This window comes from Triturus cristatus, chromosome 8 (genome assembly GCF_964204655.1).
Source record: "Triturus cristatus chromosome 8, aTriCri1.1, whole genome shotgun sequence".
NCBI classification, from domain to species: Eukaryota; Metazoa; Chordata; class Amphibia; order Caudata; family Salamandridae; genus Triturus; species Triturus cristatus.
The window spans coordinates 666931529-666943655 of record NC_140591.1 but is presented as its reverse complement, the minus strand read 5'-3'; positions in this window follow the sequence as shown (position 1 = coordinate 666943655).

Sequence of the window (12127 nt, the reverse complement as noted above, 5' to 3'; positions counted from 1 at the left end):
CCACTGGTGAGTCACATTTATCTCTTTCTTCAGAACCCAAAAATCTGAGACACTTAAAGGAACATATTGAAAAAATCCCAACAAAAATTGGTAAACCACCACCATCTACAAAAGGACTTATTAACCAGACAACAGAAAATCCTTAAAAAGGTAACCTTTAAAATATTATTTTTTTCAAATTAAGGTGTAAAAGCTGGAACAAATTTGAAACAAAGGGGCTCATTACGATGGCGGGCGGACCTGAGTCTGCCCGCCATCATTGCGGTTTGTGGGACCGCCCGCCAGACATGCGGCGTTCCCACCACCGCAATTAGGATGCACCCGTCATACTGGTGGGCGCACCCAGGGCATTTAACATTGCGGACGGTGCTTCTGGCTGCCGCACCGTACGCAATGTCAAAATGACATGCTGTGCATTTCCCTGCACTACGTGGCAGGCACCACGCAGAGTCTGCCACGCAGTCCAGGAAAATGCAGGGGGTAGCCCCCAGTGCAGCAACACCTCCCCCAACACAGAGGGGGTCCGCAACGGGTCCCCGAATCCAGCCTCTGACAGCCTTTCCATAGTAGTTCCACCACCATGGAAAGACTAGCTGACGCTAGCATTGTAATATGGCAAGTGGTGCCTGCTAGGCACCGCCATCATTTTCGGCACCCTGCACCATCTGCCAGGCAATTGGAAAGATTTTCTTTGGCGGTGATGTGGCAGATGGACTTTGCATTCACCGCGGTACCCACCGGCATCCTAATTGGGTGGTGGGTAAATTGCTATGTGATGGGGGATGGACCACAACGGTCCGCGGTGGTGGTCCTTCCCTTCCGCCATTCTAATCAGCCCCAAAGATTATCAAGCCAATGCTATCAAGTCCAGGAACAATGTGAAAAACAATACAACTATTAAATAACTTTTCACTCCCATGCAGAAACTTTTTGTAAAAGCAACCACAGTTAAAAGCACTAAAACAATATTTTTCACTTTCTCTTCTTTCAACAGATAATGGCAGCAAGAAAGGAAGCAAAATACATCCAGTCCAGCTGGGGAAACATACTGTTTAGTCACAGTGGCTACGTTTATTGTAAGGAGAGACTAACTGAGCCCAGGTGTCATTGGAGTTGTGTGCAATGAATATATGATGTTACAACGCATACAATTACAACGCATGCTTTTACAACGCAGTCCTTACATTGCAACTACAATTACATTGCATGATTTTACAAAGCATGCCATTACAACGCATTTTTAAAAACTACCATTACAACGCATACTGTTACAATGCATACCATTACAATGCATCCTATTACAATGCATACCATTAAAATGCATAATATCTTTAGGGCAACAGTAGGGTAAGTGTTGGATAGTGTAGGGGCAACAATTACTATTCCCATGTACCCCAAAAACCATACCCATCCTAATACTAAAAAAATCTCTATTACTTACCTTATAATGCGTTGCAATGGCATACGTTGTAATGGCCTGCGTTGTAATGGTGTGTGTTGTTGTGACAAGCATTGTAATGCCATGCATTGTAATGTCATGCGATGTAAAACAGTTGCGTAGCAACATTTGTGTTGTAAAGGTAGGTTGTGGTAATGAATCCGTTGTACTGGATGTTTCCCGTTTGTAATATTGCTCATCCCATTGCACCAGCAGAGTGGTTACTCTTGGTGACCCTGTTGAAAGGACCACCGAGCATATCCACTCTACCTCTGCAATGGAGATAGAGGTAAGGGAAAATATTAATTAAATGAAAGCACTTGCATCCACCTCCAAAGAACCCGGCGGCTCAGTTTTGAGGAAGGTTTCTCAACACATTCTATCACATGTAGCAAGTTGTATGTCCACAATCCTCAACCTACGCAGAATTATAAAGTGTAAAAAACAGGCAAGTAACCCCCTACTTGTAATAACGACCCAAACCTTCTCCGACATTAACCTTGTACCGGAACTATCTGTAACCGTTACTAATGAGACCTTTCTTTTGCTTGACAACAAAAACCCTCTTAAAAGAATACTAATCTTTAGCACACCCCATAATCTTGTCAAGTTGGAGAATAGTGATATTCGGATGATGGATGGGACGTTTAAATCCACACCCCATCCATTCACCCAAATATACACTATTCACTCCTATATTAATCACACTGTAGTGCTCTTACTGGACAGTTTACTCCCAGATAAACAAACCTCAACATACACTAAATTTATGTTACCTAAAAAAGTGTTAATTGATTTTGATATTACCTATGATTAACACAATTACCAAAATGTACACGGATATCCAAATTCAAGGATGGTTTTTCACTTTTCACAGGCTTATTGGGGAAAAATTCAAACAACATCCTTATTTGAGGATTATATATCAGACAATAAACTACAGTTTGAATGGGAGAAACTAACTGCACTCGATTTATTCCTCCTGACAGTGTAGATGAATACTACACATCAATCACTGAATCTGACTACTTTACTGCAAACGAAGTCCTAGTCCGCCCGCCATCATAATCAGCCCCAAATTTCCAAGAAATGAGAATTGTGCAATCATTAACTGGTAGTCTGAACCCACAAATCTCTAAAAGAACAAAAGAAATGTCCGAGCAACTACTGGGTGCACTTCAGCAATTTTCATTGATGGTGGCTTCAGACTACCTAGATAATATTGCACACATCCCACATTTCTAATCTACACTAACTTCAAAACCACCTTACTTGCCTGTTTTGACAAACAATCCCCCCCTATTTCAATTGGCATTTTTCCAAAACATTTTAAATTTTATATTAAAACTCGGGTTTCTTACCTTCGGTTGTCTTCTTTTTTCAACTCTTGGACATGCGTACAATCCCACTTTTCACCAAGAGTCTTGAGCAGTCCTCGAATCCATAACAAATAAGCCATTAGCCTTGATATTAGGCATGACTCGAGTTAAACTAACCAACATGAGCACAGTTTGGCAAATCCAAATTCTTACAATAAAAAGTTGTGCTGAAAACTGTACTGTGTAGACCTACAAAAAACGCATCCCAAAAAAACAAATCCCGAAAAGGATCAAATTTGCCAAAGAAATCCATTGTTGAAATCCTCTCTCGATCAAATCTGTGTTAAGAAAGTAAAAAATAAAAATAAACTTTTTGTGAAAAAAAAGGCAGGAAAAAGGTGCATTCATGAAATTCTCTCTTGAACGTACTCCAGCATAAGTTCCAAAAATCCAAAATAAATTTTTCATCCATGAAGTCTATGTCCATGTTCCTTCCACCTACCCTGAAAACCGCGACAACGCAATAATTTCATTTCAAAAACCCGTTGCATCCAAAAAGACAATTTCTAAAAATATTGCTTTCATAACACTAATATTTAATAGAAAAAGTAACCATTCTTTTACATTTTTTCTATTAAACAAAGAGTGTTATGAAAACAATCAATCCGACGTGGGCCTACAACTGCTACCTGTTTTGGAAAACTTTTTTAAGTTAAAACATACAAAAATATCAAAGTACAACTACCCTAATTCTTACAACCTCCCTCCTCTCTCTTTACAATAAACTAAGCCACCACTAATCAAATTTTAGTAATTAAAAGTTTGGCTTACCTGGATGCAGCTCTTCTGTGCTTCTGATGCGGACCAGGCTGCTCCTCACAATGATGAAACTTACGTACAAGTGGCAACGTCATCTCTTTCCGTATAAAGGAAAAAGGACAATTTCTCTCATCGACTTCAATGTTAAACATTGGGCAAGCCTACAAATAAAATAAAAGATATGTTACAATGCAGTTTTAAATATATTTTTTAAGCAAAAATAATACATGCAATAACGTTTTTTTAAACATTTATTGAATATTTATTACAACTGTATTCTAATTTTTTTAATGTAATAAAAATTCATACTGTACTATAAATGTGTGATTTGATTATTTTTTTAACTTTTACAATTTAAAATATTAACATTGTCTATATTATAATTTACAATGTGTAGTAATGCTAACTTATGTTGTATAAATATACTTATTATTATATTACAAATAAATTAAAATACATTTTATGCTTAAATTATTATAAGACATTACATCTTAGAAAACAAAATCACATAATGTTAGCTTATATTTTTTAACTTGAAACCACATCTCACCCCAACCTAAAACCACCCACTTTTTCCCTTTATATTTCTGTTTTAATTTTAAAATAAAAAATGTACAAAGGCTAAATTAGTTTTAAATTTTTTTATAAATTTGTAACAAATGACACTCAATTATTAAAATCAATACCTGGGTATTAATACACTCTCCCACCCAAAACCCCTGTTGCTCAAACATGCTGTCCCAGAGTGTCATAGCTTTTAAACATAAATATTCTTAAATAATTTTATTATTAATTTTTTTTAAATAAAATTTGTATCAATTAATCAAATAGTATTACAATTAATATCTAATTATTAATACACTCCCCCACCCAAAACCTTTGTTTCCCATGCATCCGTCCTACTGGATTGGTGCATCTTTTTTTTACGTACTATTTTTTTTAAACTTATTTTTAAATGTAATGTTATTTACATTAAATATAAATTAAATAACAAGGAATAACATTAACCCCTTCAGTGCCACGCCATTTCCCCCTCCTGTGCCGGGCGTTGCACTAGTGGGTGGGGTTCATGACGAGATAGTCTCGTCATGGGCACAGCGCAACCGTGCTCCATGACGAGACTATCTCGTCATGGGCACTGAAGAGGTTAATACATGAGTATTAATATACTCCCCCATGTAAAATCCATATTTCCCATGCATCCCGTCCTAGTGGATAGATGCATAAACTTTTTATTAATTGTATTGATAATTACAACGCATGCCATTAAACGCATGCTATTAAAACACATTTTTAGGTAAGTGAGGTAAGCTAATAATATTGCTTGTAAGTGCTGTAATAGCATGCTAAGTAATGGCACATGCATTGTAATAGTTGCATTGTAAATGTATTACGATGTATTGCCTGCATTGTAATGGATTTTTCCCATGGAAAGGTAATAACTAATGCTCCTGGCAATGTTGGATTTGGAATTACTATTTTAGAAATGTCACGTTTAGAAAGTAGACAGAGCTCTTTGTGCTTTATAGCCTGTCTCCAATACACATCTGGGCTGGCTGGCAGCTACCCTTTGTGCATTCCCTCAAGACAGCCACAACACAGTAAGGATAGGTGTGTATGAGTACTAACCTGCATATATCTGCATTCTGATGGCCTTTCCTGGGCAGGATGGAAGGAAGGGGCTAACACTTCACTTGAATAGGCAGTGTCCTGTCCCTACAGAGGAGGCATCACCACCCACCAGTGAGCCTGGCAGATAGTACTGGTTTGAAAGGGATACTTGTGTACTTCAGTGATCTGCTTTGCAGTCACCCCCACATCAAAGGCACTTTTGGGTATAAGTACTGGGTCTCTGACCCCCTAAAATAAGACACTACTGGACTTGTAACTGAAGCTCTGCCAGAAGAACTGCTGTGCTGCTTAAAGGACTCAGCTGGACTGCTGATGCAGAAGGTTTGCTTTTCTGTTTGTTGCCCTGCTGCCTCCTGCTCTTTGACTCTGCTGAAGGAGAGCTGGACTCTGCCTTCACTCCAAGGTATCTTCAAGAACTTGTTGGCTTGCCTCCTGTTGCTTCAGACTCAAAGATATCAAAGTCTCCACCCCTTGAATTGGCCCATGGATTTCGGCCCACATCCCCTGTCTGTGTGTAGCAGAACCAGCGCATCAACCCAGATGCAGGATTAAAATTGGTGCATCGCATTAGAACCAACACTTTTCCTCCAGAGATCGATGCACCGGACAGCATTCACAGCCGCTGCAGCTTAGTGAGATTGGTGCCTCCCCTCGACTGCTTGACAGAATCTGCCTCATCGATTGATGCCCCTCGACTCCGGCACCTGTCTACAGAACTGATGCATCAACTTCACAGCGTGGAGAGCATCAATGCCTCCTCCGGGCCCCAACATCGACACATGCTACTGTTTGAGACCAGGAAGGGTACTTTTTCACCAAGGTGCTGTAGCCGGCCAGCGCTCCATCAGCTTCAAACTGAACTTTGACTTTGCCCCAGTCCAGCATGACCTAAAGTACCTTTTTTTGCGTGACTTGCTTCTAAGCGCTATACTGCATTTAAACCATTAAAAAGCAATCTCTCAGCTTCCATACAACTGATTTTTGTTGCTTTGCTCTTGTTTTGTTCAGAAAATATTAATATATTTTTCTAAACCGGTGTGGAGTCTTTTTGTGGTGTATTCATTGTCTAACTTTGTGTGTGTGTTGCGCAAATGCTTTACACATTTCCTCTTTAGATAAGCCTGACTTACTCTGTGCCAAACTACCAGAGGCTGAGCACAGGTTATCTTTTAGTGTGTATCTAGTTTACCCTGACTAGTTGGTGATTCCTGTCTAGCCTGAGGCATACCTCAACCAATCAGTAATCCCAGTTCTAACGATGCATAATTGGTTCAACTCCAAAAAGTCTGTGCCAACTTGAATCTAGGTGGCAGTAGATGCTAACAAATATGGGCAATGTTAGTTGCAAGCTACATAAGAGAGGATACTGCCAAGCTACAAACAAGGCACTCTTCTTGAAACACATTGATGCGACCAATCTAGAGGCATCTTTGCCATCTTTCTGGAATTAATTAAATAAAAGAACTTCAATAATTGCCCCAGGTCCTCCCCAAACCATTTCAGCAATAGATTGACTGAGGCCCATCTAGAGTGAATGCTCATGTCCAATTTCTTATGGACTGTTAGTCATCACCAGTGGTTCTGAAACACTGTGCTTGTAATGGGATTCTTTGGTACCACTCAACTAAATATTTATTAACTGAAAATATGTATTTGAATATGGTTGGTTCTGTGTAATGTTCAGTTACCTTACAAGACCTAAACAGCTGGTTGACCTCCACCACATGACATTAATGTAGGAGATTAGGTTTCCCATGCAAGTGCAAGTGTCATCCCAGCAGTCAGCCCTGTTCACTACTTCTAATTAAAACATTGGAATGCTGGAAGCCCCATTAAAGGCAACAAAGTGTCTTAGGGTCAATATTGGCTGGTATAAACCTTCAGGGTCAACATACCAGTGCTTGTCTTTGTGTTTTTCCCTTTTGTGATTTTGAGCATTCTATCCTCAGTGAGTGGACTATTCTAATAGCCTTATAGCATCAGGATACACCAGCTATTAAAGATCGACTCACTTATTATAGGTCCTCACCAGCAATTTGCGCCTATAATTCGTTTCAGGGCCTTTAACCACAAGCATAACTCTCTGCTACAGGCTATATGTCTATAGTAAAGGACAGGGACAGGGGCATGACTGTCTCAGTACTACTTTAAGAAATAGTAACAAACTACAATACTACTGTTGCTCTGACATGAAGAGGATTAGACAGGCTGCCATGTTTTTAGAGACCTGAACTTAATGATATTTAGACAGAATATTGAATAAAATCATAATACAAAAATATAATTGAAGGAATATGTTGTTGTGAAACATATTGGGCACACATATCAAAGATAAATATGTGTTTCTTAGTTCAGTGTTTAATATTGGTGTAAAATATATTGTTGTATATAATATCTTTTTAATGATTTTTTGTTGAATTTTTATATTTATATTTATTTTATGTAGTTAATTTAAAAATAGATTGATGTTACACATATTTGTTTTGACAAGTAATGATAATGTTTATTGTATTTAATTTTTAAAGTATTTTTTGTAAATGTTTTAATTAAAAATGGATTTGTTGGGACTTAAAGCACTAAAGTCAGAGGGTAAAATCTTTAGCTAGGATGAACTTTGTTAATATATCTGACCAGTGCGCCATCGCAGTCAGTGACATTTAGCGCCTAGGCACTGTTCTACTGCGACCTTTGACTGTCATTGTCACATTGTGTTTCTTGAAGCTATTGCTACTTAAAATGTTAAAAGACTATAGGCCATATGTAGGTAATTTCTATTTACCGATTCCTAAAGACCGAATTTTACTGATTCGGTATTTAAGAATCGGTAAATAGAATGTAGGTAAAAAATCGGTAAATTTTACCGATTCGGTAATAACCGTTATTACCAATTCGGTATTTACCGAATCGGTAATAAGGCATACCTTCCCATTCATTCCTATGGGCCTGGAGGCCCATAGGAATGAATGGGAAGCCATTCACTATTACCGATTCGGTAAATACCGAATCGGTAATAGGGGGAGCATATTCAAGGGTAGCAGGGTGTCACATTGACAGTCTGTTGCACCGCTGAATCGTGCATGTGTGCACATGTGGCGCACATGCATGCCCTAAGGGCATGTATGTCTGCCACATGGCACTTTTAAAAAAGCACAAAATTGCTTTTGAAAAGGTATTCGGTATTTACCATCAACTTGTAGTTGGTGGTAAATAACGAACCCTTAAACCAAAAATGCACTCACTTGAGTGCTCCCTACATAGGATTTAAGGATTCGGTAATTTACCGATTCGGGATTTTACCGATTTCTTAAAATACTGAATCGGTAAATTACCGAATCCTTCAATCCAGCCTCCTACATCTCAAAGGGCTAAATACCTGTCGGTAACGGAAAATTTACCGATTTTCGTCCGTTACCGACCGGTATTAGCCCACCTACATATGACCCTATATCTCTAGTTCCCATTATTGAATTATTGTCATGTAAATGCCATTTTATTTATTGAATATCATTCTATATTTCGAGTTTGTTTTGGGATAGTTTTGCATTTCAACTTTATTTCTGTTTCAGTACAGCATCAAAATTGTACACATTGTCTCTAAGTTTAGTCTGTCTGCTCTGGGCCATAGCTACCAAGGGAGAGGTGAGCTCAGGATTATTTAGCGACTTTAGTGTTTCACCCTGACAATGACTGTGGCTTTTACTTGAGGTGGGTACTTACACCCCTCAAGTAATAACTCAGGACCTGATTCACAAAAGTAAACTTACCCTTTTGTGTCAGTTTATGATTATTTGCCATTCATAAAGGGATTTACGAGTAGTATCCTTATGAGTGTGGAGTCTTCACACATAAAAAAATCTATGATTTACTGTGTTGCGACTAGGCCTGGGCGAAAATTTCGTTCCGTTCGCGGAAATTGCGATAATTTGACATTTTCGGAGAGCGCGAAAATGTCAAAAATTCTGGTTTCCGCAGCTTGGCGATAATTTGTTTCTTGCTCGCGCAGTAAAATAATACATTCTCACGCGCGCGCGATCGCCTTACTTGAATCCCTGCGTTCACCGACAAGTTTTCTTGATCCGGTCGCGTTCTCCATGAGATGTTGTATTGTTTTTAGCCATTTGCGCTGTCTCGCGACAGTTCGCGCCCACAATGACGTCATGCGTCGCGCGATCACGTCTTTCTTCTCGCGATCATGCACCGCGAGACAACTCAAAACAAGATGGCCGCGCCCGCAAGCAACCACATGGGTAAGTTGGCGACCCGCAACCATGCAGAAAATCTCGCGAACATGCCGGAAAAAAACTTCCGCATCTTCGCGATATTTCCGCTTGTTTGCGATAATTTTAAACATTTTCGCGATAATTTGCGAAAGTCAATTTTGCAAATTCCGCCCACCCCTAGTTGCGACTCCACACTTGTAAAGATACTACTTGTAAATCCCTATGTGAATAGCAAACATTTGTAAATGTACACAAAAAGCAAGTTTACCCTTGTTTTCAAAACTTTGCTTTTCCACACTAATAATTGCAAGTGGATATTCAGTCTAGCATTTGCCTAAAATGCTCGGGGGCTATTCACAAAGGTAAACTAACATGTGAGTAAATCTACACATGTGAGTTAACTCTTACACTTTGTAGCACATTTACTACATTACTCTATTCACCAATTATCAGGATACACTTACTATAAAATATAGGCTTACATGTCTACACCCCCTGAAACCCGGTGGTGGAGTGTAATTTACAAGTGTAAAGTTACTACTGTAGATTTTCACATGTAGGCATGTATCTCCACCATGATAAAATAAAGGGAACATTTTAGAAGTTTAAAAAAATAGTATATACATAATTTAAATGTAGAACAAAATAAAAAGTTATAACACTATTAACTGAAAAGAAAAAAAGAACCACAACTTCTAGGCTCGCCTCCTGTTTGCAAGTAAAAAAAAGAATGGCAAACAGTTCTGGTCGATGGTTAACCAAGCGACAATCGGAAGCAATAGGGGTACTAATGCTAATATCTCAAAAACTGCTTGGGTCTCATTTCTGACTTAACATTTCTTAATTTACACCAAATCAGAGTCTCCTCCACCTCTCAACCAACTGTCAAGTGATCTTCTTATCATTCCAGAAGTAACAAAGACACCTGTCAGCGACATGACAGGTGATTGTTCAGCGAATGGATTCTTAGAACTTTGTACAACTAGTTCACTTGAGGAATGCTGTGTACTGAAGTTGGTGAGACTCTGGAAAGATGGAGCATCGGCCACAAGGTCTTCTCGCAGCCCATTTTACATATAATTCTATATTCTGGGCTAAGGCATTTTTCCTGTGTTCGAATTCAACCTGACATCAAACAGTATTCCAGACTCCTGGAGAAGCTCCATTATCCAGCCAATTTTCGAAGGAGACACAAAATCAGATCCTCACCATTACCGCCTCATTGCGATAATTAACAATGATGTCAAGCTCTTCACTAGCATTGTGTTTTTTTGCAGAGCTTTATATAGCGCAAACTTGAACCGAATCCAATCAGGTTCGCATACCATTATATTGAAAGTGCTAATGTATGTGAACTAAAAACTTGCCTAGTTACACAAAAAATTACAACACTGCATACAAATGCACAACACTACACATCCAAAAGTTAAAAACACTACCCAAACCCTCAAAAAGTGCACTACCCTACACTACTAAAACACCACTACACTACCCTAAACCCTAAATCACTACCCCCTGCACAACACTTCCCCTAGACCCAATCCTGTCCCTACTCCCAAACACTACCCTGCATGACCCCCGACATTACCCTAAACCCGAAAACACTACCCTACACTACACTAACACCACAACACTACCCTAAACCCTAAAACACTACCCCCAGCACGACCCTGCCCCTAGCCCCAGTCCTGTCCCTACTCTCAAACACTACCCTGCACGGCCCGACACTACCCTAAACCCTAAAACACTACCCTACACTACACAAACTCCACAACACTACCCTTAACCCTAAAACACTACCCCCAGCACAACACTGCCCCTAGCCCCAGTCCTGTCCCTACTCTCAAACACTACCCTGCATGACCCCTGACACTACCCTAAACCCTAAAACACTACCCTACACTACACTAATACCAGAACACTACCCTAAACCCTAAAACACTACCACAAGCACAACACTGCCCCTAGCCCCAGTCCTGTCCCTACTCCCAAACACTACCCTGCATGACACCCCAACACTACCCTAAACCCTAAAACAGTAACCTACACAACACTAACATCAGAACACTACCCTAAACCCTAAAACACTACCCCCAGCACGACCCTGTCCCTACCCCAGTCCTGTCCCTACTCCCAAACACTACCCTGCATGACCCCGGCACTACTCTACACTACACAAACACAAGTACACTACCCTGCTTGACCGCCAACACTACTCTACACTACACAAACACAAGTACCCAACCCTGCACGACCCTACACAGCCCCTACACAGCCCCTCTTACCTCTCTCTCCTCATGGTTCCTCTCTTCACCTCCACGCTTGGTTCCAATCTTCTTCCCCTTACTGCTTCCTCGGGCTTCCTCCATGGTGGGCAGGCAGAATAATGAGTCCTGAGGGCAGGCGCGCACCCCCTCACCGACTTGCACACGCAGCAGACCCTCTTCCTGAAAATGGACGCCCCCTCACCGACTACTCATGCGTTGTAACAACGCATGCGAAGTAACAACTTGCGTACTAAAGGCTACGCGTTCTTACATTGCATGCGTTGTAATGCTTGCGTTGTAATGGTACGCGGACTAATGTCCGCGTACTACTGGGTGCTAACGGTGTCTGCTACTTCAAGCTGGATTAGGCCATGCATAGACACTTGCAAAGCAGATCTGAACCTGGGACAAAAGTTTAGCCGCTAAACTGCA